The sequence below is a fragment of the Lycorma delicatula genome, chromosome 12 (assembly GCF_047948215.1).
Source record: "Lycorma delicatula isolate Av1 chromosome 12, ASM4794821v1, whole genome shotgun sequence".
Classification (NCBI taxonomy): domain Eukaryota; kingdom Metazoa; phylum Arthropoda; class Insecta; order Hemiptera; family Fulgoridae; genus Lycorma; species Lycorma delicatula.
In genome coordinates, this window is record NC_134466.1 from 2,109,769 (window position 1) to 2,135,239 (window position 25,471).

At 32.3% G+C, this 25,471-nt stretch overlaps 1 long non-coding RNA gene across 1 annotated transcript in view; it reads left to right on the plus strand.

The window, feature by feature from the left end:
* LOC142333407 (uncharacterized) overlaps positions 1-23,871 on the plus strand; it is a 48,592-nt gene extending 24,721 nt beyond the window's left edge. The window contains exon 2 of the long non-coding RNA XR_012758594.1: positions 23,571-23,871. This is a non-coding gene — a long non-coding RNA (uncharacterized LOC142333407). The remainder of the gene's footprint in view (positions 1-23,570) is intronic.
* Positions 23,872-25,471: the final 1,600 nt, after the last annotated feature.

Sequence of the window (25,471 nt, forward strand, 5' to 3'; positions counted from 1 at the left end):
TTCCGGGACTTTCACAACCTACTCGCGAAGATAATGGAGAAAATTTATAATAAAAATTTGTCCTAAAATGCTTCGTTTGCGAGTTACGTCGGATTTCAGCTATCCCGGTGAAATAATTTCACTGAAATTTTTAAAACATTAATTAAGGGACAAAATTAGTGAATCGTTTTGTTTTTGACCGGAAAAATCGAACAAAAATATATCCTAGAACCGTATCTGCAGTAGTAGTAGAAATCTAGTGTGAAATTAATAAATCGGGGTAAAAACCCTGTTTTTAATGTTAGAGGTACAATAACTTTGTTAAATAACTTTTAAACAAAACTTGTAGAGGATTTAATTCTAAACAAAACGGTATAGAGTAAGTTGAATCAAACAAAGAAAACTTTTTCACGTCTCTTTCATTAGCCGTAAATCGCAAACGAAGTATTTTAGGACGAATGTTTAAATGAAATTTAAACGAGTAGATTATTTTCACGAGTAGAAAAGGTTATGAAAGGGCCCGGGAAAACTTTGTGATACAATCTGTGTAAATATATAATAATTTTTACGAGGCTGTTATTATTTCACGCAAAATCTACACGGCCGATCGAGGTGAAATTTTGTACTAACATAGGTTTTATAACCGAAAAGAATTTACGACTATTACCGTAACGAAATATTCCATCGTTTCATGACGGTAATCGTTTAAATTGCTTGCGGTAACAACCGGATTATGTTCCTTTCCTATATTTAAATTTACTACGGTCAAACCGTTGATCGATCGAATTCTGACACCATTTACAGTTTTTGAAATTAAATTTTCTACAAAAAAAGGTCTCTCTCTATCTTTTGCGATACTATTTGGATTATCGGTAAATATACCTTTGAATGTTCGGCGTACATTCCTTTAGACTTGCCCTTTAGATTCAAACACCTTCAGTTTTCAAATAAAGTCGCTTGCTTTATGCTCATGTAGAAAACAACGTATATATACATATTCCAGAGAGAAGAACTGTAATTCTGTATGCAATTTCAGCGTTTAGATTAAAGAAAATTGGTCATTTTCTTGCGGTGTTTGTCGGATAACGCTATGAATCGTGCAAAGTACATTTTTACCCGTACGAAAGAGCGTAGAAATAACGCTCAATTACAGTTATTTTTTTTAATAGCTTTCTTATGCTCGAAATCCTATTTAGATGAAATTTAGTAACTGAAATCTGATAAACTTCCCGTTATCCAATCAAGCTGAAATTTCACGTGTGTCATCTAAACAGGATTTCGAACATAAGAAAACTATTAAAAAAAATCATACACGTTTGGCACGAATGATAATATAATATACCGTATTTAATATCGTTCTAAAACAAACATGTCGAACATTTGTAAAAACATATTTATTTGTTTACTTACGGGTAACAAATCATATGTTTCGGTAACTAAGGGTGTGTTGTGGCAGCGAAACGATTTTGTTACGATTACAAAATGGATTTGTTACTATTAACTATCGTTACTGATTTTTTACTGTAAGTTATCTGATTTTGTTACGACGACAAACCGATTTGTTGTAAGTAAATGAATTCTGTTACTATAACAAAATCATTTTTCTTCGTGTAGTGTATTTTCTCATCGGAACAAAAAAATGAAACTAGAGTACAAAACAAAAAAAAAAACTGCAACACACCGTAAAATACGGTTGGAGAAATAGCATGAAAAGCGAGCGAATGAAAGCGAAAAGGCAAAACGGGCGAGATTCGACGAGTTGATTTTTAGCGGGCGAAAGTTGAGTTTTTATTTTATTTATTACGCGCCCGCTACTAGAGTAAGAAAGAATGAGAAAAAATTATAAACCGATGTGAACGAATCGATAGCATTTGAACGAACAAGCGAATGCGGGAGACCAAAAAGTAAAAATAAATAAATTTAAAAAAATTTCTCTAAAAAGTAGGAAATAATTTTTCAGTAACTGTAATATAATCAAAGTAATTTTCAATATTTGTAAAAAGAAATCCATTGCGGCTCATAAAATTTTACTGAAGAATTGGAATAGGTGTTCTGCGAGGATTAATAAAGGTAAAAATTGAACAAAAATTAAATTGATAAGACAAAGTAATATTTTGTGAGCGCAAAATTTTTACTAATGTTGAAAATTTTTACAAATTACAAATATTTTCTAGTTTTTAGAGCAATTTCGTTTTAAAAGAAACCCATTGTTTAACAATTTAAAAAATTTTTTGTACGTAAATATATCAAAAATAAGATACAAACCCTTTTGGGGCATAACTATCAATATTCCTGCAGAAGTAATTTTTAAAATGTTATCAATATCCTCTTATGTAAAATTTTACATACACGCGCGCGCGCGCACACACACACACGCATGTTAGGATTCAGTATGTAGAATATGCAAGCATTATTAGTGGTATGTATTCCTGGTTGAAGTCTTTGTTACGTATGTTATTTTATTCAGTTTTAATTAAAAAATCACTGTTAGCATTTACACTTAACATTGGCTAATATAATATAATTCTGGAAGAATATTTATATTGAAATAATTTTTTTATACGTATAATAAAATAAAAAGTTTGTTTTTAAAAAACATATTTTTACATGGATTTGAATACTAGATCGTGGATACCGGTGTTCTTTGGTGGTTGGGTTTTCAATTAACCACACTTCTCAGGTATGGTCGAACTGAGAATGTACAAGACTACACTTCATATACACTCATACATATCATCCTCTGAAGAATTATCTAAACGGTAGTTACCAGAGGCTAAACAGGAAAAAGAAAAAGATGTACAGTTAAACCTGCAAAATATTCGACATAATATTGATATGTTTATTTGATGATATATTTTAACAGTTTGTTAGTTATAAAGTTTAAGTTTGTGCAAATATCTTTTTAATAACATTTTTCATTATCCATCATAATGACTTTCTCCGTTACTTTTACTATAGTTTTATCAGTGCTTTCTTGATGAGTATTTAAAATCATAATCCATACATAGTTATACCTAAAACAATATTACCCTAAAATATGTAATTGGTTTTTATACTGCAAGATAAAAATTATTAAAAAAAAAAAAAGACTAATCCTGATTGTACACATCTACCTAGAATAACAAAAAATAGTCGAGCGAGTTTTTCTTTATTTTAACGGCATTTTTTTCAGATTCATTAGTATAAAAAAATTAGGGTTCACATACAGAGATAGAAGAACAATTGCTAACATGTACAAGAACCAAACAGCAACAGTAATAATTGAAGAACATAAGAAAGAAGCCGTAATAAGAAAGGGAGTCCGACAAGGGTGTTCCCTATCTCCGTTACTTTTTAATCTTTACATGGAACTAGCAGTTAATGATGTTAAAGAACAATTTAGATTCGGAGTAACAGTACAAGGTGAAAAGATAAAGATGCTACGATTTGCCGATGATATAGTTATTCTAGCCGAGAGTAAAAAGAATTTAGAAGAAACAATGAACGGCATAGATGAAGTCCTACGCAAGAACTATCGCGTGAAAATAAACAAGAACAAAACAAAAGTAATGAAATTTAGTAGAAATAACAAAGATGGACCGCTGAATGTGAAAATAGGAGGAGAAAAGATTATGGAGGTAGAAGAATTTTGTTATTTGGGAAGTAGAATTACTAAAGATGGACGAAGCAGGAGCGATATAAAATGGCGAATAGCACAAGCTAAACGAGCCTTCAGTAAGAAATATAATTTGTTTACATCAAAAATTAATTTAAATGTCAGGAAAAGATTTTTGAAAGTGTATTTTTGAAGTGTCGCTTTAAATGGAAGTGAAACTTGGACGATCGGAGTATCCGAGAAGAAAAGATTAGAAACTTTTGAAATGCGGTGCTATAGGAGAATGTTAAAAATCAGACGGGTGGATAAAGCGACAAATGAAGAGGTATTGCGGCAAATAGATGAAGAAAGAAGCATTTGGAAAAATATAGTTAAAAGAAGAGACAGACTTATAGGCCACATACTAAGGCATCCTGGAATAGTCGCTTTAATATTGGAAGGACAGGTAGAAGGGAAAAATTGTGTAGGCAGGCCACGTTTGGAATATGTAAAACAAATTGTTAGGGATGTAGGATGTAGAGGGTATACTGAAATGAAACGACTAGCACTAGATAGGGAATCTTGGAGAGCTGCATCAAACCAGTCAAATGACTGAAGACAAAAAAAAAATTAGTATAGTCAGCGATATGAAATTTAATATTACTTTTATGCGTTATCTTGTACTCGGTAGTTACCACCTCATATAGCCTACACAGGCACCCGACTACATCAAATATAGAAATAATATTAAATTTCACATCGCTAACTTACTATATCATGAAAATGTGCTTGTAAGAAAAGAAAGAAAAACAAATATTTTTTGTCGTTTTTCATTATTATTCTAGGTAGATTTTTGTACAATTAGAGCAGTCAGAATTATTTTATTTAGGACTTTTTTGTTGTTTACATAACTTTACCTGGCGTACATTTTTGTTTTTATCTCGAGAATGAAAAATATTTCTTTTTTTATCGTTTTATGTTCAATTAATGAAATATTTTGCTTTTACAAGGGGAAGGTACATCGGTTCGAATCCGACTTCATTTCCTTTTTTTAAAAAAATGGAAAGTACATAAAATTTTATTTCATTAATAACTACTGATTTTTTTTTCATATTTTTTATTATTATTGAATTATTTATTATAAACCTTTTTTACAATCAAGAGGTTAATAATTATTAATACATCAATATAATTTAAAAAGAAGTTGAAAAAAAAGATTTCACCGGTGCTAAGGAGGGAATAAAAAAAATTCCCACCTTAAAGTTAAGAAAACTTCAAATTTACTCGATACGACAATGTGAAAAAAGTTTCACATGTTTAGCTTACGACAAGCCCCGTCTTACAATTCCAGCAACACTCCGGTCATCCCTTGCCGTACGGGTTGGTTATATCAAAAATTGTGTCTGACAATGTTTTACGTAATGTTTAGACGATTAAAGAACACTTTAAAGCGATGCGATACTGTGCCTATTAAGGGAGGTGTGATTTGTTTTTTGTCTTCAAAACTTCATTTTTTCTACCCCCTGAACCAATGATTGGTGATATCAAAAAACTTTACTTACAAAAGTTTTAGGCTCTTATCCAAAGAATCGTAGAAACATAAACGAATTCGATATTTTACTTAATAAAAAGGTTATAGCAATATTTTGTTTTTTTTTTCGAAAAAGCCCTCCATTTCCATCCCCATCGTCCGATTTTGGCCGTTAACAAACTCGTACGAGATTTTGGGTCGCATCTTTTTTTCAGGGAACAGTTTGAAAGTGATTTGCGGAAAATTACGGCAGTTATCTTGTCCATGAGAAAGTTAAATATATATATATATGCTTTTGAGCTGAAGGTGGCTTTGGAGTCTGGAGGATGTGAAACGCGAAGATATATCAAAATTTTCCCGAAGTCGAATCACGGTATCCATTACAATAGGTAGCTTTCTAATGAAATGTACCTAATAGCTTACCTACCTCCCAACACATTACGAATATACTAGTTGGAAATCAGAATAAAATTAACCTGTTTATCTTATTTATTCAACTAGTTTAGAGGAACATATATCAAGACTTGAACATGTTTTTGATAGCGTTTTTAAAACCCCGCATTTAAAAATACATATGTAAAATTATATAAATGTGAAATTCGTTTAAAAACAAATCGTGAAAGAATTCCTTTAAATTCAGAAATGAATTTGACTCCAACACCTAAACCACTGAAAATACTTCATATCGATAGGCGTTTGTTTTTTTGTTGTTGAAAAACAAAAGATTTTGTCAATTTAGATAGTTTTTTAGGTATACACAAGTATAATGGATTGAAAGATCACAATTAACAGAAGCAGCTGATAAATTATTAAATTAATCTACCCGTCATAAAATACCTGAAAAAATTTATTTCTAATGATACCGAATTCAATAATTCAAAAATGAATGCGGATATATAAAATTAAAATATATTTTACAAGCACAACATCCATCGTCAACGTGAAAGATTTCAGTCTACGGTAACTGAACATATCAGAATCTTTAATAACCGACAAGAAATTAAAAACGATAGTATTAAAAATGAAATAAAATATGCAGTTATTGCGTACAAGAGTAGTATTTATTCTGTTACCAAATTAAAACGGTTTGAAAATTTTACGGACATAACCCAACTTCATTGTTAGAAGCAGATATACAGCGGCAGATAATAAACGATTACGTCAAAAATCATAAAGTAAAGATGATGAAGTAAAGAGAAAAATAAATATGATAAAGGAAAAGTCAGTTCGGTGAAAAACAGCACGACATATACAAAAAGTAAAATACATTTAACGACCTCGAAAGGTTAAACAGATACAACAGAAAAATCCTCCGATACAGAAACTAATCTGTATTTAAAATATCTTGCAGGTCCTAACTATTAATTCGGAAACGGGCCCGATAGAATTAGATTTAGCCAGATTAGAGGCTTTTTACCGGTACATTTATTCATTATGATAAAGTAGTAAATCTATTTATAAAATTTGAATAATATTTAAGAATATTTATTAAATTGTTTTAATTATACCTTTTAATTATAAATTGTATAATGTAAGTAAAAACAGTCATAAGTCTAGAGATGGAAGTAATTATTTAAAATTTATTACTCGTTCGAAAATGAATAAGTTAAAAATAGTCTTGGTAAGTAATAAAGTAAGAAATAAAAGACGAATTGTTAATGGTCTCGGTTCGATTGTTTAATTCTTTACTACCAATTTACATGCTTATGATGGAGAAAAATATAAAAAATTGTTAGTAGAAATAAAACAAAATGTTATTGTAAATCAGATTAATGACCGGTAGTCTCTTAGTACAGATATTATGAGTTTCATAAAACAGTTAGTATAATTGAAGATAATTTTATGGAATTACGTAATATGTAAATCGTTCTGTTGAATTAGAAAAATTAAGAAATGTAACAGAATTAATTAGTAAAATAAAGTTTTTTTTTCAAAAATATTATTCGTTAAAAGAAATAACTTATGTAAATAAAAAATATAGATCGTCTTGTAAATTAATAAAATTAAAATTAGATTTTCAAAACTTACCTTATTTTACATCCGATATCCAAAATATAAAATTTTGAAAAATGTAAATTAATTATACACCTTTATCCACTGTTACAAAATGTATTTGAGTTTATTTAAATATTTCTCCCGATTATGAATTCATGTCTGCTACTTTCAAAATGCTATAATTACTGTGAATGTTTATTTTCTAATAATAATTTTTAATGAACACTGTGATACAGAATTTATAAATATTTAATTATTTAATTTTTAAGAACGTGCCTTTGATAAAGATGCTTTGGTTAAAGATGTAGTCCAAATACTGAAAACTTTAACCTAGATCAGTAACCAAAGAAATTTTAATATAACCGTTTTAAAATGAACCCACCGTGTTGGTCTAGAGGTGAACTTGTCTTCGCAGATCAGCTAATTTCGAAATCGAGAGTTCTAAGGATTTGAACAGTATAAGATCGTGAATAACTGTGTTCTTTGGAGAGTTGGGTTTCAATTAATCAACACACCTCAGGAACGGTCGAGCTGTGACACTGTCTGTACAAGACTACACTCATTCATCCTCTGAAGTAATAATACATTATGCGGTTCCGGAGGCTAAACAGAAAAAAAATTAAATGATTATTTTTTTATATAAAAAATGTTAAAATTAGGTTGTGTTTCAATCGCTACTGAGATACATATTATTCGATAAAACTGCATACTACTCCTTCCTGTAATAATCCGACTGGATTTGGATTCACCTTTGATAAACATGTACATATTGCCAGTTAAAAAGTAAAAATCTACTTTTTGCAAGGAGAGGTTTGCACACTCGGTCCTGAGTTCCATTCCCGGTTTGACTTCATGATTATTTTATACATATAAAATTTAGTTACTTTAATCTCGTTTACTTTATCTAGTGAAAGGTTACGCTGTTATCTTAAAATTTAAAAATAAAAAAAATATAAAATAAAATGATCGCAGTAGGATTAGAATCGCTGAAAAGAAAATATTACAATATAGAAATATAATAAATTACAAAATACCTAAATTTGAAGCAAAAAAATGAATTATTTTCGTAAAATAACTGACGTAATATTTAAATTGACAGGTATATTACCTCCGATAAACGATCTATGAATGTTCGGTTAATCGAAATTTCAGATATTAATTTTAAAAAACAGTTACTTCAATTTAGATATTTTAATGTTATTTCAGCTGCAGAAAGAGAAACAAAGAGATTTGTTTAACGTTAACTTAAGAATACTGAAAACAACACGAACGTTCGGATAAATGAACGAGAGAAGTCGGTAAACCGAGAATCTTATAATTAAAATACCTATAATAATTCGATTTTAAATAACAAGATTAATCCACAAAATAAACCGGCTTTCCTCTTTTTATTGTACTGGTACTTAAAATAAGTTATTTTACTTTGTAATCTTAAAAGCAAATTTTTATCTAGCGGACCGGCATTAATTTGTACGAATTAAATAAATTATTGTATTATATTTGACAACTTATATTATGAAAATAATAATATTAATTCGCTATTACTTTTCTTTCTTTCTTCTTATGACCCCCGGAATGTTTACTACAGTTTAAACCTCATTACTATCACTACTATATAAATAAAAATAAAAAACAAAAAACCTGTAAATAAATAGCCTAAAAAAAACTTTTTTTACTAGATTTAATGTAGTTGTATATATCGAGAGATATCGCCTAAATCGAATGTTTATGTCTAAATCGATCGGTTTACAAACCAATTTGGTAATTTGTAAAAAAAAAAAATTAAAATATTTAGTTCATTTAATTTTCACCATTCCCGTTTATTCTGTCCCCACATTATTTAGTACCGTGCTATTTTTCTTAGTACAAAATACTAATATTTAAATTACTTACCGAGTTTGTGTAGAAGAATCCTTTTCTATTTCGTTTTTGTATTTATACAAAATATTCGTAAAACGCAAGATAAATTAACTACAAATAATGCATTTTTCATCGACGTAACACGATGTTTTGTTGCATGTAGTAAATCAGATCTGACTGTTCGGTACAGAAAGAGACAAATAACGTATGAGAAAGACAGCGAACGAGACGGGTACAGCAGCTAGCCGGTAAATAACGCACACAGCAAACGCAATATAGACTACTTCACTTGTGTCTTAATACATCTCTCGTAATCACACTACATAAAGTTACCCCGCTCTTTTCTTTATAGTTTATTTTGATTTAATGTCGTTTTTTGTTACTGATAGTTCTATATTAACGTAAAATTATTTGGTTTAAATTTTCGAATAAACATTTCATTATGTCCCATAGTTTTAAAATATTTACAATAATAATATATTTAAAATGGTATTTTTTATTTAATAAATAAGTTTTACAACAAATAAATCGGTTCGTTTTAATCGATCAGAATCGCACCATCTGAAATAATTTTTAACTAAATTGATTTCCGAGGTGTTAACGAATATTGAATACGATATTTAACATTTTATTTTTGAATCGGAAAATTTTCAAGTTTCGGAACCGTCTAAATTTTTTTTAGCTCTTACCGGTAGTTTACATAGTTTAATGCCCACAGGAACTCTTTATAACAGTATTTGTAAAACAACAAAATTTGATGTTTCAAATATCAACCGATGAACCGAGTAAATTTATTGATTTATTCAGCAATAAAAATATTACTTATTTTAAAGACATTCTGGCGGTGTTTAAAATCGTTATATATAGTTAGTCATGTATCATAAATATATGTGACTCAAGTGTTATTTATGATAAAATAATCACAACTCTTCTTCGTAAACGTACAAGCCTATCCCTCTCTCTCTCTCTCTCTCTGTGTGTGTGTATGTATGTATGTATAAAATTCATAAACCTAATGGTTGATAATTCATTTATCTAATGATATCTGACATGACACGAATCACAAATCGCTTCTGAAAACGACGCAGCCAACTTAAGAATAACAAGTTCTCATGCTATCTCCCAAATAACAAAATTCTTCTACCTCCATAATCTTTTCTCCTCCTATTTTCACATTCAGCGGTCCATCTTTGTTATTTCTACTACATTTCATTACTTTTGTTTTGTTCTTGTTTATTTTCATGCGATAGTTTTTGCGATAGCTTAAAAATACCACGACGAATGTACTAGAAAAGTACAAAAAAATATTTACGAATGCACCGTTCTATTCTGCGTCTGTTACGAAACAACGGGGAAAAATCTGTAGCGTGTTAAAATATACCTGCTGCGTTGTTTATAAAGATTTACTGTATTATCGTTTACGGGCAAATTCTCTTACTAAAAAACTAATCGGATACAAGATAAAACTCGATAAAGACAAGCAAAAAAAAAAAAATTAATACGCTACATTTTAAACGGATTTAGCTTTAATATGCTGCCGATAAATTTGTTGGAAACGGAAGAGAAAAACAACAAATTAAATATTTTCTACTCCGCTTACGTAAAAATAGGAGAAACTTTTTTTTTCCGGTTATAATTTTCTATTTAGCGCAAAATGTAAATACCGGACAAACGGGCTTAATACAAGATATTGTAAACCACGATTTCCACAGAAACAATCGTCCCTTAAAAACAACTTAAATTTCTACAACAGCCAGCAAATCGTGCCGATTACAGGTTGTGTTGTTTACGGCGTAAAATTGTTGGAGGAATTATCCAAGAAACAAGAAAGAATTTCGAACAAGCTGAAAAATCTCTAGATATCGCCAGCGCATTAGAAGTATTGAAAATAAAGAATAACGAGCAAAAATATAGCGCTGAATTTTATAAAAATTTACACAAAGGTAACCGGATCGAATTACCTGTAAATTCTAGCGTAGAAGTGTTTCGTTTTATAGTAATAACAACAGAGAAATTCCCTATTGTTGCGATTTACTGTAGAAGGCTAGGAGAAAAAACTTTATAATTTACTGTTAAGGGACAATTTAAGCGCAGATTAATAGAATTTAATGGAATGCAAAGTTGGGAGGAGTCTATTACTCCCTACTTTATCGCAGAACCTGGACAGAGTCCCTTGCTGCTGGATCATTCTAATCGGGCTTGTTTTTTTAAAAAGGTTATTTTTTAATCTCGGATCTAATTTTTCAAGTTTTGTCTATTATTATTTTAGTGAATTTAAGACGGATTTAATTGCATTCCAATCCGTTGTTAAACCAGCGTTATCGAACCCATTTCATGGGCCGACCGCGGAAGGCTAGGCTTATAAAGCCTCTCCTCCCGACGTAATTCCCCTTCAGACCGTCCACTTAAGTCCTTTCGGTGCTAACTCTTAATAGGCTAGCAGGAATACGCCACAACGGGGCACTACCTGTAAGGAGGGAGCAATGCGTCCCCTTTTCCGGAGGAGTCGCAATTGCTGGGTTATTTTATCTTACTGTAAGTTTTGAAATAGGAGAGGTTGTGTAGAAGCTCTTCATCCTATCTGGTATGGCTGCCCTTCAGGACGCATCTTTGCTGGGCTCTGTTCCGGACTCCAGTCCGTGATGTTGAGGCGAGTGGTTGGTCTTCCTTCTTCTTCTCCCTCTTCTTCTTCCGAAGACCTCTTCGTTCTTCTTTGGCCTGCACTTTCCAAGAATTGGTAGTAACCGAAGTTACATACCATTAACCTTGGAATTCCCGAAGCCCCGAAGGGCTGAACGGGGGAAAGTGCAGGTTTCTTCGTTCTTCTGTGCTGTCAGTGGCTGCTGGGCTGATGGCTGCTGGGCTCGTTCCCTCTTTCTTCTTTCTTGAAAGGAAAGGAAGGTAATAGGGAACTTACAAATGGTGACACCTATTCGCGATCGCATTTTTGGGGCGGCGATTTTCTGGAAGAAGTAAACAGTAATTATTCACTCCACGTAATCATTAACCTTCAGACACACGTGTGTCTGAGAAGGGGTTGGGGGGACCGCGTGGCCGCAGTGAAGAAACCATTTGTTTTTGTGGTGGCTGTAGAATTTAATAAAATCGCAAAACAAGAGGGATTTATACAGATGTCTTATAAAAACAATTATTTCCACTACTGGCCTAAAGAAACACCATTTTTCAAAATACAATCTAAAGAACATATGTGTACCACAAAGGTTTTTAAGTACGTGGATATTTCTGTTACTAGTCCCTTCGAAAGCTTAACGATTGGGAAAAAGAAAATATACAGAAAAAAGAAGAGAAAGTAAAAATATCTAAAGAAATAGTAGAAAAAATGCTGTGCAGACGTTTTACTTAAGCGCTAATTTTACTGTATCTAAATGTAAAAAATAGAGGATTTAGAAGAGGGCGTTTATACTATTAATTCTATAACAACAGATTTTAGAGAAAAAACACGTTATGCCTTTACTTTAGAAGAGAAAGGGACCGTAGAATACGTTTCCAATTCCTTTATGGAGAAAGAACCAGACTTTAATTTTAGGTTTAAAATTTTTTTTTTTGTCTTCAGTCATTTGACTGGTTTGATGCAGCTCTCCAAGATTCCCTATCTAGTGCTAGTCGTTTCATTTCAGTATACCCTCTACATCCTACATCCCCAACAATTTGTTTTACATACTCCAAACGTGGCCTGCCTACACAATTTTTCCCTTCTACCTGTCCTTCCAATATTAAAGCGACTATTCCAGGATGCCTTAGTATGTGGCCTATAAGTCTGTCTCTTCTTTTAACTATATTTTTCCAAATGCTTCTTTCTTCATCTATTTGCCGCAATACCTCTTCATTTGTCACTTTATCCACCCGTCTGATTTTTAACATTCTCCTATAGCACCACATTTCAAAAGCTTCTAATCTTTTCTTATCAGATACTCCGATCGTCCAAGTTTCACTTCCATATAAAGCGACACTCCAAACATACACTTTCAAAAATCTTTTCCTGACATTTAAATTCATTTTTGATGTAAACAAATTATATTTCTTACTGAAGGCTCGTTTAGCTTGTGCTATTCGCCATTTTATATCGCTCCTGCTTCGTCCATCTTTAGTAATTCTACTTCCCAAATAACAAAATTCTTCTACCTCCATAATCTTTTCTCCTCCTATTTTCACATTCAGCGGTCCATCTTTGTTATTTCTACTAAATTTCATTACTTTTGTTTTGTTCTTGTTTATTTTCACGCGATAGTTCTTGCGTAGGACTTCATCTATGCCGTTGATTGTTTCTTCTAAATCCTTTTTACTCTCGGCTAGAATTACTATATCATCAGCAAATCGTATCATCTTGTACGTATCTTTTCACCTTGTACTGTTACTCCGAATCTAAATTGTTCTTTAACATCATTAACTGCTAGTTCCATGTAAAGATTAAAAAGTAACGGAGATAGGGAACATCCTTGTCGGACTCCCTTTCTTATTAGGGCTTCTTTCTTATGTTCTTCGATTGTTACTGTTGCTGTTTGGTTCCTGTAGATGTTAGCAATTGTTCTTCTATCTCTGTATTTGAACCCTAATTTTTTTTAAATGCTGAACATTTTATTCCAGTCTACGTTATCGAAAGCCTTTTCTAGGTCTATAAACGCCAAGTATGTCGGTTTGTTTTTCTTTAATCTTCCTTCCACTATTAATCTGAGGCCTAAAATTGCTTCCCTTGTCCCTATACTTTTCCTGAAACCAAATTGGTCTTCTAACACTTCCACTCTCCTCTCAATTCTTCCGTATAAAATTCTAGTTAAGATTTTTGATGCATGACTAGTTAAACTAATCGTTCTGTATTCTTCACATTTATCTGCCCCTGCTTTCTTTGGTATCATAACTATAACACTTTTTTTGATGTCTGATGGAAATTCCCCATTTTCATAAATATTACACACCAGTTTGTATAATCTATCAATCGCTTCCTCACCTGCACTGCGCAGTAATTCTACAGGTATTCCGTCTACAGGTTTAAAATAAAAGCAGATATACTAAAACGTGGGGAAAACAAGGAAAAAATCGTGTTATTTTCGTCTTGGGATGAAAATCTAATCGAAAATTATTTTTAAGAGAAGTTCTTTTAAAAATAACTTCTACAGGAAACCACCAGCGGTGTCCTTTGTGCCACTTACATTCGCACAAAACAGTTCATTTATATATATTTAAAAAGAAATCGGTTAATTACGTGTTTCCACCTTTTGCTTGCATACCTCGCATTTAATCCATCCCCAGAAACAATGTAAAAAAGTAAGGTGATCTAGGTAGCGTCCACTTCATTTACCGGTAAAATTTTTATCTAAGAATTGTCTTGGTGTATCACGAATGAATTAAGACGATTTTTAGATGAAATATTTACCGGTAAACGGATTGAACGTAGCCGTGAATATGTTGTTGTTCCGTCAAGTCGATAGATTTCAGTTCGTTTTATCGATGAGAAATTTTCAAGGGCTTTACGTTTAAAACTTGTTTAAAAATTCCGGATAATTTCTACTTTTTGTTTTAATATGAAAGGGCCTATTAACCGGTTGTCGATCGTGCCGCACCAAACGTTGTCCGAAAGCGGTCGCTGGAAATTTAATTCGACTACAGGATGCGGGTTTTCTTCAGAACACCGATAAGTATTTGGTACGTTGTTTACGCCATTAAGAGGAAAAGTAGCTTCGTCCGAAAATAGAATAAATGGAATTAAGCGGTAATAATTATTAACCCGTCGATAAAATTGCAGTCGTCTGGTATTGTCACCGAGCCGGAAGGGTTGAACTTTTTGTACATAAGGAGTCATAATGCCGTAATGACTTCCATACACGATTTTGAGGAATATTAAGTCGTGTAGAAATTCTTTAAGCTGTTAGCCGGTTGTAGCACCTGATGAATGTTTTTTGTTGCATCGCTGTTTATCGGTTGACTTTCAGATGAAACATGTGCTCTGGGAAGTGTTATTTTCACGAAGATTATTAAAAATTCCTCTAAAATACTTTACTAATCGTCCAGGATACCTACGTCGGTATTCTTCCGCTGAAGCCGGACCATTTCTATCGCAAAAAGCCGTACACAAAAATCATATCGGCATATTCTATGTGACTGAAGAGACGCCGTATTTTTTCAAAACAAAAAATTCCAAACAGAATTTCACTTGTTTAAATTCAATATCAATTGGAAAAATGTAGGTACAGTTTAGAGTACAATAAACAAAAATACTACATAATATGATTTTCAAAAATAATTTAACGTAATCAAATTTTTGTCAAAAACAACTAAATCGCTAGGAATTATATATATATATATATATATATATATACACATGTATATACAGAGGCATATCTCTCCTGGATTGCACATACAAAATCCTGTCGAGAATCATATACAACCGATGCAAAGACCAACTTGAACTGGAACTTGGGGAATACCAAGGGGGATTTAGGCCATGGAGAGGTTGCCCGGAGCAAATAATATCCCTAAAACTTATGATGGACTTATATATAAGACGGAAAAAACAACTAATAATCACCTTCGTCGACTTTAAAAGGGCCTATGATTGTATACACCGACCATCCGTGCTGAATATTCTAAGAAACCTGGAACCCTAAACTCGTAAACATGATAAAATTAACTTTAACCGATACCCAGTCCAGAGTGAAATTCAGAGGTGAACTCTCTCGACCCTTCTACATAAAAACTGGATTGAGGCAAGGAGAAGGCCTCTCACCACTCCTTTTTAACTGCGCCCTCGAATTTGTCATGAGAAAATGGTATGAAATAAATCCCAAAAATATAAAAACGGGTACTAAGAAAAACTCTATCGCACTAAATTGCCTAGGATTTGCAGATGACCTCGCTCTTTTAGCAAATAATATTCAAGAAGCCAAAACACAAATCATGAGCCTTCAAAACCTAGCACAAAAGATAGGGCTTCATATCTCTTTCGAAAAAACTGAACTGATGGCCATAGATCCTCTGGTAATAGAGCGCATTACGGTAAACGATCAGAAAATTAAAATAGTAAAACGATTTAAATATCTAGGGGAAATAATAACTTATAATTTAAATGAAAAAGTGACATGGCAAAACAGGACAAATAAAATGATTAAATCCCAAAAATTAACTCGGTCAACATATAACAAAAAATGCCTTTCTGCTAAAACAAAACTTAAACATTATAAAACTGTAGTACAGCCAGAAGTCACCTACGGAAGCGAGACCCTTTTCAAAATCACTCAGAAAAACCGAATTGAAAAAAAATTTTGAAAATAGAGAGGAGAATTGTCAGAACGTGTATCGATAAAAAACACAAAAAAGAAGGCCGATGGTGGATCGTGCCAAATGAGGTGGTGTATCGAGAAATAGAGCCTGTTACTGATACTATGCGGAAAAAAAGAATCTCTTTCTTCGGTCATCTCATAAGGACACCGCAAACAAGACTGTCAAGAAATATCATTGAAAAGCTCTGGTTCCAAAAGCTAGAAGTAGGATGGATCAAAGAAATTAGAGAAGATATGAAAGAATTGGGAATTTCCCTGACCGACCTACAGAATAAAACTGGAAAAATTACAAAGCTAAAAGATAAAAGCATTAGATTTAAACAAAAGACAGACAAACGACAAAATACTACGAAGAGGGTGTTTACGGATGAAGAAATACTGGGCAGCTCGGAAGAGTAAAATAACACGCTTTTCTCAGAAAAGATCCAACTAAAATTGACTTAAGTGGTCCCATGTTGGCCGTAAAAGCATAATAATAATAATAATATATACATGTGTGTGTGTGTGCATGTCAGAATATCGTATTTAGCGTATGTAAGCACTATTCCGGTTTGTATTACTGGATTAGTTCAGGGAAATGTACCGATTGCTAGGCAGGGGGTGGCAATTATCATTATCGAACAAACATTTGTGTACAACAATCCTAAATCCAATTTGGAATGGTAAAATCCTGCTGTGAAGTACTACAAGTGAGAGTAACGTTGACATCGTTCAGCGATATCGGAATAAGTTACTGAGAATTATAACAGAGGCTCCGTGGTTTACAAGAAACTCTAAGATACACTCTAAGGTTATCTGAGAGTTCGGAGCGTTCGAGAGGAAATAAAACGATTCATTAACAAGCACAAAATGAGACTGAACATCATACGAGCTAATTCGCAGTTCGAGTAATAGCGACAAAATTCGACATTTAAAACGACTGCATTTATTGGAGTCGTAAGGTTCTTCGAAATTTGGATTAATCTACTACATTAGGTCATTATACTTTGTCAAAATATCTCGTTTTGTTTCGCCGTTTCATTTTGTTTTCATCATTTATTATTTTTTTTATTTCCTTGTACGAAGTAAAGGATCGCGAAAAATTTTCGGTTATCAGATCTCAATAAAAATATGCATTTTGACCATCCGCGAATCCATTTTGACTAGTTTCGGCGTGACGTCTGTGCAAACGTATGTACCCTTTTCTTTTTTTTTAAAAGAGATGGAGGACCCCGTTTACGGGCGCCTAAGCAATGTCGGGCTCGCTAACAGGTTCCGCCAGTTATAACAAAGGGCGTATGTATACCTGCGCAGTACCGACTAAACCTCCATCCCTGGCTTCCCCCTTCCTGGGACTGCTTACGTATGTACCTCGCATATCTCAAAAGATTAGCTATAGGATGTTGAAATTTTTAATTTAGGATTGTTGTAACATGTAGTTGTGCAACGTCCCTTTTGATTGCGATCGACCGAATCAAAAACGTCCAAAAAAGCAGAAAATCCCCAAAACTGCAGGTCTCAGTGAAACCTTTTCGGCGATATATCATAAGCGGTACTTATTTTCACCGGTTCCAGAGTTATAGCCAAACAAAATGTTCATCGATGAATTATTGGGATGTTACAAGAGGAAGGCACATCGGTTCGAATCAGACTTCATCTCCTTTTTTTAATTTTTTTTTCTTTCTTTTAATGTAAATATATCGATTTATTAATAATTATTAACTTCTGATTGTAAAAAAACTTTTACGGTAAATAATTATTCAATAATAACAATAAAAACAAATATCAGAATTTATTAATGAAATAACATTTTATGTACTTTTCATTTTTTTTTTTAAATGCGTATATGTAAATTTAACAGGTGTACAAGGAAGTCATGAGAGGGTCCACGTCAAATTTTTTTCTCTTTTTTCTGATATTTCTTTGTTCGTTTGTTTTTTTTTTGTGATTCCTTGTGTAACTGGGGGTATACTTCTTGGTATTTCTTTTTTTCCTTTTTACGTTACGGACTTAATTTCTCGGACTAATCGGTGTATTTAACTATTTATCTTTATTATATACTTTAATGAACTATAAAAGATATGTATACATAAGCGTACGTGTATTTTTTACAATTGTATCGTATTGTATTGTATTTACAATTCTTAAAAGGATTCGATGGAGACCTCTCTTTGCACGGCTTTTGTTTATTATAATCAAATTTATTTGCGGTTCAGATTGTAAATAAAAATAACTTAATTTGAAACAAAAAATTAAAAAAAAAAGTGTAATTTGATTCGAATGGATTTCTAGTGAACTCCGGTTATTTGACGTTTATAAATGTACACGATACGTGTACATTTATAAAATCTATGCTCCTAAATGGAAATTCCTGTATTCCTAAATTATAATTTATCTTCATTACATTTTATACGTAAAAATTTTAAATATATTTAATTAAAATAATTATCGAGATCGGATCAGGAGTTTCTGATATACGAATAAGATTTTTACAAATATGCAAACAGACGGATATTCTATTTTATAGGGTTATAAAATCGACCGTCTATAATCATACATACGTCTTTATCTTAAAAAATTATTCCAGATATAATCTACTAAAAATGTTGAACGTCTGCAGTATTTTAAAAAATAAATATTATATAGATAAAACGTAACATAAACCCCTCCGCTCGTAAAATAACAGAGATAAAAACTATCGTAAAAATGTACTTGAAACCAACACGTCTTAGAACAAGAGAAAATCAATTATAATAATAAATTTTGTCAGCAAAATTTTGGGTTAGGACTATGCGAGAGAGGAGAGGAAGGGAGAATAAATTTTATATAACATTCGATTAAAAAAGTTAATTGCATTTTCTATTCGGGTTATAATCGAAGATCGATCGGAAATTAAAGAGATATACGACAGTAGAAAAATTATTATTTATTCAATAATGAAATTAAAACTATTTACCGACATAATCCCCGCTAAATGTAGCCATCTTTCCGTGAACTAAGGATTATTCAACTCTGTATCTAACCCGTTCTTATACCGCAATTTTTGACTCGATGGTTATTGCCGAATTTGGTGCTACGTAAAAACTTTTCGAGAGAACCGAACAAAAAAAAAACCTAATGGTGCGAGATCAGGACTGTAAGGTTAATGTGTTAAAAACTTCTGAATCGATTTCTGAATGACGTCCCACGTCTTTGAGAACTAATAAGGACTTTATCGTACAGATGAATTACGTTTTTTGTGAAAGAACAGGAACGATTCCTTTCCTTATAACAGAAGGAAATCGACATTTTGCAATAATATCTGTCGATAGTAAGTTGTTCTTTCAAATTAGTGACAATAAATTCAGCCTTTGTAATATCAAAGCAATTTTTTTTCCAAAAGAGTAACGGAATGAAAAAGCGCTTGAATGTCAATCCTAATGAAAAGTAACATCGTAACTTCCATTATTTTTAAACTGATTAATTTTAATTTCGATCATCTAAAAAGGATAATCACAATTTCATTTTTACTTCCTTGTACGAAGTAAAGGAATCATTATTTACCATCCGTGATCCATTTTGACTAGTTTCGGCGTGACGTCTGTGTCTCGCATAACTCAAAAACGATTAGCCGTAGGATGTTGAAATTTTGGATTTAGGAGTGTTGTACTGTCTAGTCGTGCACCTCCCCTTTTGATTATAATCGACCGGACCAAAAATGTCAAAAAAGCCCAAAATTCCATAAAATTGTATTTTGGACTTTTTCTAACTGCAGTAATAAGCCCTCATCGGGGGAGCTTTTCAACGATATATCATACGCGGTACTTATTTTCATCGGTTTCAGAGTTATAGCGAAATAAAATTTTAATTAATGAAATATTTAGATCTTACAAGAGGATGGCGCATCGATTAAATTACGACTTGATATGCTTTTTATTATTAACTTTTTTTTTTAAATTTAAATATATCGATTTATTAACAATTATTAACCTCCGATTGTAAAAAAACAACTTTTACAATAATTAATAATCCGATAATAAGAATAAAACAAAAACAAAAAATATGAAAAAAATCAGAAGTTATTAGTGAAATAAAATTTTACGTACTTTTACTTAATTACGGGTTTATGTACTTTTTTAATTTTATGTACTCACCACACACCTACTTGAGCGTCGTACTAATATAAAAATGCTGTTACGGACAAATAATGTGAAAATACGGAAATAATCTGATGCGATGTGGCGCCTACCCCGATGCAATTATGTAACCGTCAACTTTATTATAGAATTCGAAAATCGTATCTTATTTTCAAATGAAAAAGTGTAAATGAAGTGCGGCATAAAATGCATATACGTAATTTAATAGGCGTCTAAGGAAGGCATGTGGTATCCGTATCAGATTTTTTATAAATAATCTTTGATCTCATTTCGACTTTTTTTTGTCTATTTCAATTAAAAAATACAACAGATTAAAGATGCGATGAATGTAAAACCTGAAGCGTATATTTATTTATATTCACATATACGCGAAAAGAAACTCGCATAAAAGTTCCAAAAAGTAAAAGAAATATTTTTACGGCAGTTCTAAAACAGCGAAGAATTTTTATCGAAGATAATTTTAGTACAAGTAAAAGTAAAAGAGAAAGTTAGGTAAAGAAAATTTTCCGATGAAAGGAAACAAGAAACAAGTGTGGAGCATAAAAAGGTAACGGGAAACATAGCTGTTAAAAACAATGAACACAGAAACGATAACCTAATTTGAACTGTGTAAACAAGCCGAGACTGACCGCTGTATTTCATAAGCTTCGTTCTGTCACCACGTAATTTCTCTGCGCTCCCCACCCCCGCAACAAACGTCCGGATAAACAACAAACCTTCAAACGCCACAGCAAAAATAAATTACGAAAACTAGCCCGCCCTCTAAAGTGCACTTCCTAGACTGCATTGTTTCATCTCTCGTAACACAACCAACCGACCAACGACAGCTTAATATTTATGTTTGTGTTCGCGAACACGAACTCGCAAACACACATTTAGTATGGATTTAATTCAAAAATTATAATTAGAGATCACAAAGTAACATATAATTAACAGAGCTGCCATACAGCTCTGAGCTGAGTTACAGCTCAGGCATCACTCCATAATCTGTAATACTTATATGAGTTTTACGCGTTAAAAAAAAAATAATACGCAAACGGGGGTACCGCACAGCGCTACTAGTTTAACCTTGACCAAAGACTGGTGTGGCGGCGATTGGAGAGGGTGACTCGCATATCACATCGCAAAGTAAAATGTAGACAGCGCGTCGGCATGTAGTTTTGTATATGATTGCAGGATGTTTATAACGTTATCCGACATGAATTAAACGGACATTTATAATCGGTTTTTTTTAAGTTAATTTATTTTACTCGCAATGACAACATCCAGAGTACCCGCATATTTTTTTTTTCTTTTCCTCCGGACCAACCGTTATGTATCGCTTCACAGAATGAGATGAAATAGCAATTTTATAGCGTGTGAAAATATCATGCCTGACCGGGATTCGAACTCGCGACCTCTGGATGAAAGGCCGAGACGCTACCACTCGCACCACGCAAGTTAACCGCTCACTATCACGCGCATTTTTTTAAAATTGTTTTTTTTTCACGTTATGAATTTTGATAATAATGTAAGATAATGTCAAGCGCAACCCGAAATCGAACCCAGAACGTTTTATCCGACAGTACTATCTTCTCGCAATTATTATTTTCATACTGTTTACTATAATAAAATTAATATTAACCCGTAATTTAACAATCTGTTTTATTTTATTCGTTTATTACAATAAATGAAGCTAAATGTATTATAAAAATGACATTAGAGGTTACATATTAATAAAACGTGTAAATAGATTAGATTTTTTTTTACCTCCGGGTCCACAGTTAAGTTATCGCTTCAGAGGATGAGATGAACAATTTGTAGCGCGTGTGAAAATGCCATGCCTGACCGGGTTCGAACCTGGGACCTCCGGATGAAAGGCCGAGACGCTACCACTCGCGCCACGGAGGCCGGAAAATAGATTAGGTAGCATAATATTAACCTAAAATACAGAAACATCTTATATTACAGATCTAAATTACAAAATAACTACAAATAAATTGAAAAAAGTAATAATTTAAATTTTTACTGAGGGCGGTAACATATATAATGAAGGGTCGGAAAGAAAAATGATGTATTAATTTAGTAATTAATATTTCTGAAAATCAAACAAATTCATGATGATCTTTTACTCTTTTTTCTATTTTCTTTTAAAAGAATACATTTTTTGTTATATAAGAGAATAAGTGTTTTTGATAAAAAAAACCTTTTTTATCAGATACATTTTTTATATAAAAGAAAACTGAAAAAAATCGGTTAAGATGACACAATGTAACGATATTTTTTTTAATATAATCGATTAAAAAAAATCGTCGATTTCGGAACAGTTACAATGAAAGAAGTTTCTAAAATTCTGTCATATTGGAAACCACATACTGTATTCATTCCATCAAAGTGGATTAATTTTTACCCCCCTATAAATCTCTGATGCGAGAGTAGTCTACCTACATTTGACTAGGGACTAATAGCTCTATCTACGCTATTATCTATTTTATACCTGAATATAAGTTTTAAATATTTAACTTTAACAGTAAAATGACTGCTAACTAAGATGCAATTAGCAACAGTTCCAAAGACTGGACTGCAGGTCTATATGCCATCATTAGGTAGCCTAACGAGGTAGCACAAGAAAAATTAGTTAAAAAATAAAAATTGATTCATTAAATTTTAATCTCCCTCATCTAGAGTTGAAAACGATTTGTTTGTTTACGTCACTTGTATGAAAGGGACAATTCTGTTCATACATTTTGTAAATTAATCATAGTAAACGATATTTTCTCATTAAAGCACAATAATTTTTTTGATTTATTTATAACTGGAAAATAACTGATGTTTTTTTTTTGTTGCAAACCCCAGAAATACATATATATGACAAATATCAGCACGCAGGAACCGATCAGAATAGATTACGTAATTGTAAATTTCTATGTTTGAGTTTATCGTTCAAAGAACTTTTATTCTGTTAATCCATATATCGATTGCATTCGTTGTAATTTTCCTTATATTATATAAGCCTTTTTTAATATTGTATCAAAAATGTATTCATAATCGATCGTTAGAATTGAAGTAATATACTCGTGCTTGTAATGAACCACCGTGACACATAATGTGTTTTTTCATTCCATTCTTTTTATATTCTCTTCTGAAGACGGGTGTAACAGGTGAAAACCTTTCGATATATTTTATCGATAAGAGATTGTAGATTGTTGTTATTATTATATAATTTTTATTTCTTTTTGCAGGGAAAAAGGATGGATATCATCAGATGTGGAAGAAATTTATAAATCATAAAGATTTATTATAATTAAAATTGTAATATTATCGTAATGTATAAGTCGTTTTTACTATATTATAAGCCTGTAATGTGATATGTATCGTAGACATAAATATTGTTAGGCTGTTCTTATCAAGGTTTTGCCACGGTTTCCCTTGATACAATAGGGCAAATGCCGGAACAGTTAGTTTAGTTTTCCGTGGAATTTAATCTTTGATATCATTATTCTCATCTAAAATAATAAAAATAAATATTTATTTATAATTTTATTTTTTGTAGTTTTTTTTTTTTCATTACCTGCTTAACGCCGAATTAATGTGACCCCATTTAACCACTAAAAGTTGAAATTTAGCTCAAATACTTTTTACTTCCTTTACTTCGTACAAGGAAGTAAAACGGATTAATTTTCTATCGGCTAAATGGCGCTCTGCGGTATTACAGCAACCGTGTCCGTGCTGCATTATACATCGGTTTCAAAACAAGCGGAATGGCAGAGGAGGGCTGATCGCACGGCCACCAAGGAACCTGAACCTCATTAGATTTCTTTTTGGGAGGGCATGTGAAAATCATTATTCGGAAAAAAAATCCGCAACATCAACCATCTACAGAAGAGGGTTGTTGCAGTGCGACGGTAGCATACATTACACTCGACATCCTGACGAGTACGTGGGAAGAGCCGGATTACCGTCTGGACATTTGCAGGGCAACGAACGGTACATATATCGAAGTACACCAAGAAAAACTTCAGAATCTACCCGTTAAGGATAGACACTAATGCACAGTAAGTAAGTTATACTACCTTAAATATAATGCCGTTTAAATCGTACTTGAAATCAAACAGTTCTTATATAAACACTCTGTATGTATATTTATTTGCGAGTAAAATCATATTTCTATGGTTTGCATAATTTTTCCATACGCAACAGACATCCACACGTGGATCTAACTTACGAAGGATATCTCTAAAGTAAATTTAAAGTAAAGTTTTAAGCGATTCAACGGAACATTTTGGCTGATAGGTTATATATAGTAAATACAATTTGATCCTGTGTTAATAAATCGCCTGAGGTTGTGTTTATTTTTTAGTATAATACAATTTTTAACTGATTTTAATTTTTTTTTTCATTTAATTAAATATTTTGTGACGCTCATTGTCATGAATTTATCACGGTTATGTATTTATCATGATTTCCCTTGATCTATCCAGGAAAATCTTGAGCGGTTCTTTTACTTTCCCGTCTAAATAACGCAATAATAGAGCTGTAGTTCTAGAAGGAAAAAGTATCGTAATCTGTCCGATTTGGGCATATGCGATTTTCGCCGGATCTTGACGTTTTCGCATCTACGGAATCCAAAAAACAGGATGGAAATTTTCCGAATGTTAATGTTCTTATGTACGAGTGTGAGAGTTCGATGTTGGCCTCTAAATCTTCGACCAGATCAACCGGACCGATTTTGACCAAAGACGGTCAGTTTATTTCTATATATGGGGCGTTGATGCGTTAAATTTTCAACTTAAAAACTCAAGGGGGCGAGGCTGTAGAGCAAGGGCACCCTCAGTATCTCGAGATTTCACCTAATTAAAGTCATATTTTTTTTTTTAAATAAAAATATTTGCGAAATCGCACACCTCCACCCCAATAAATGCTTTAAACTACTGCTATACGTGTATATTGTGGCGTCAAAGGCGAGCGGTAAAATTAAATAATATTTAAAGTGTAAAAAAAATAATTCGGACTGGCCGGGTCTCGAACTCGATCGCCCGGTTAATTAAGTACCTGGTGCGTTAAGCCTCACAAGCTGCAACAATCTTCCGACGGTATAAGCGAAATTTGTTCTGTAACTTGTGAAATACATTAGTGCCGATTG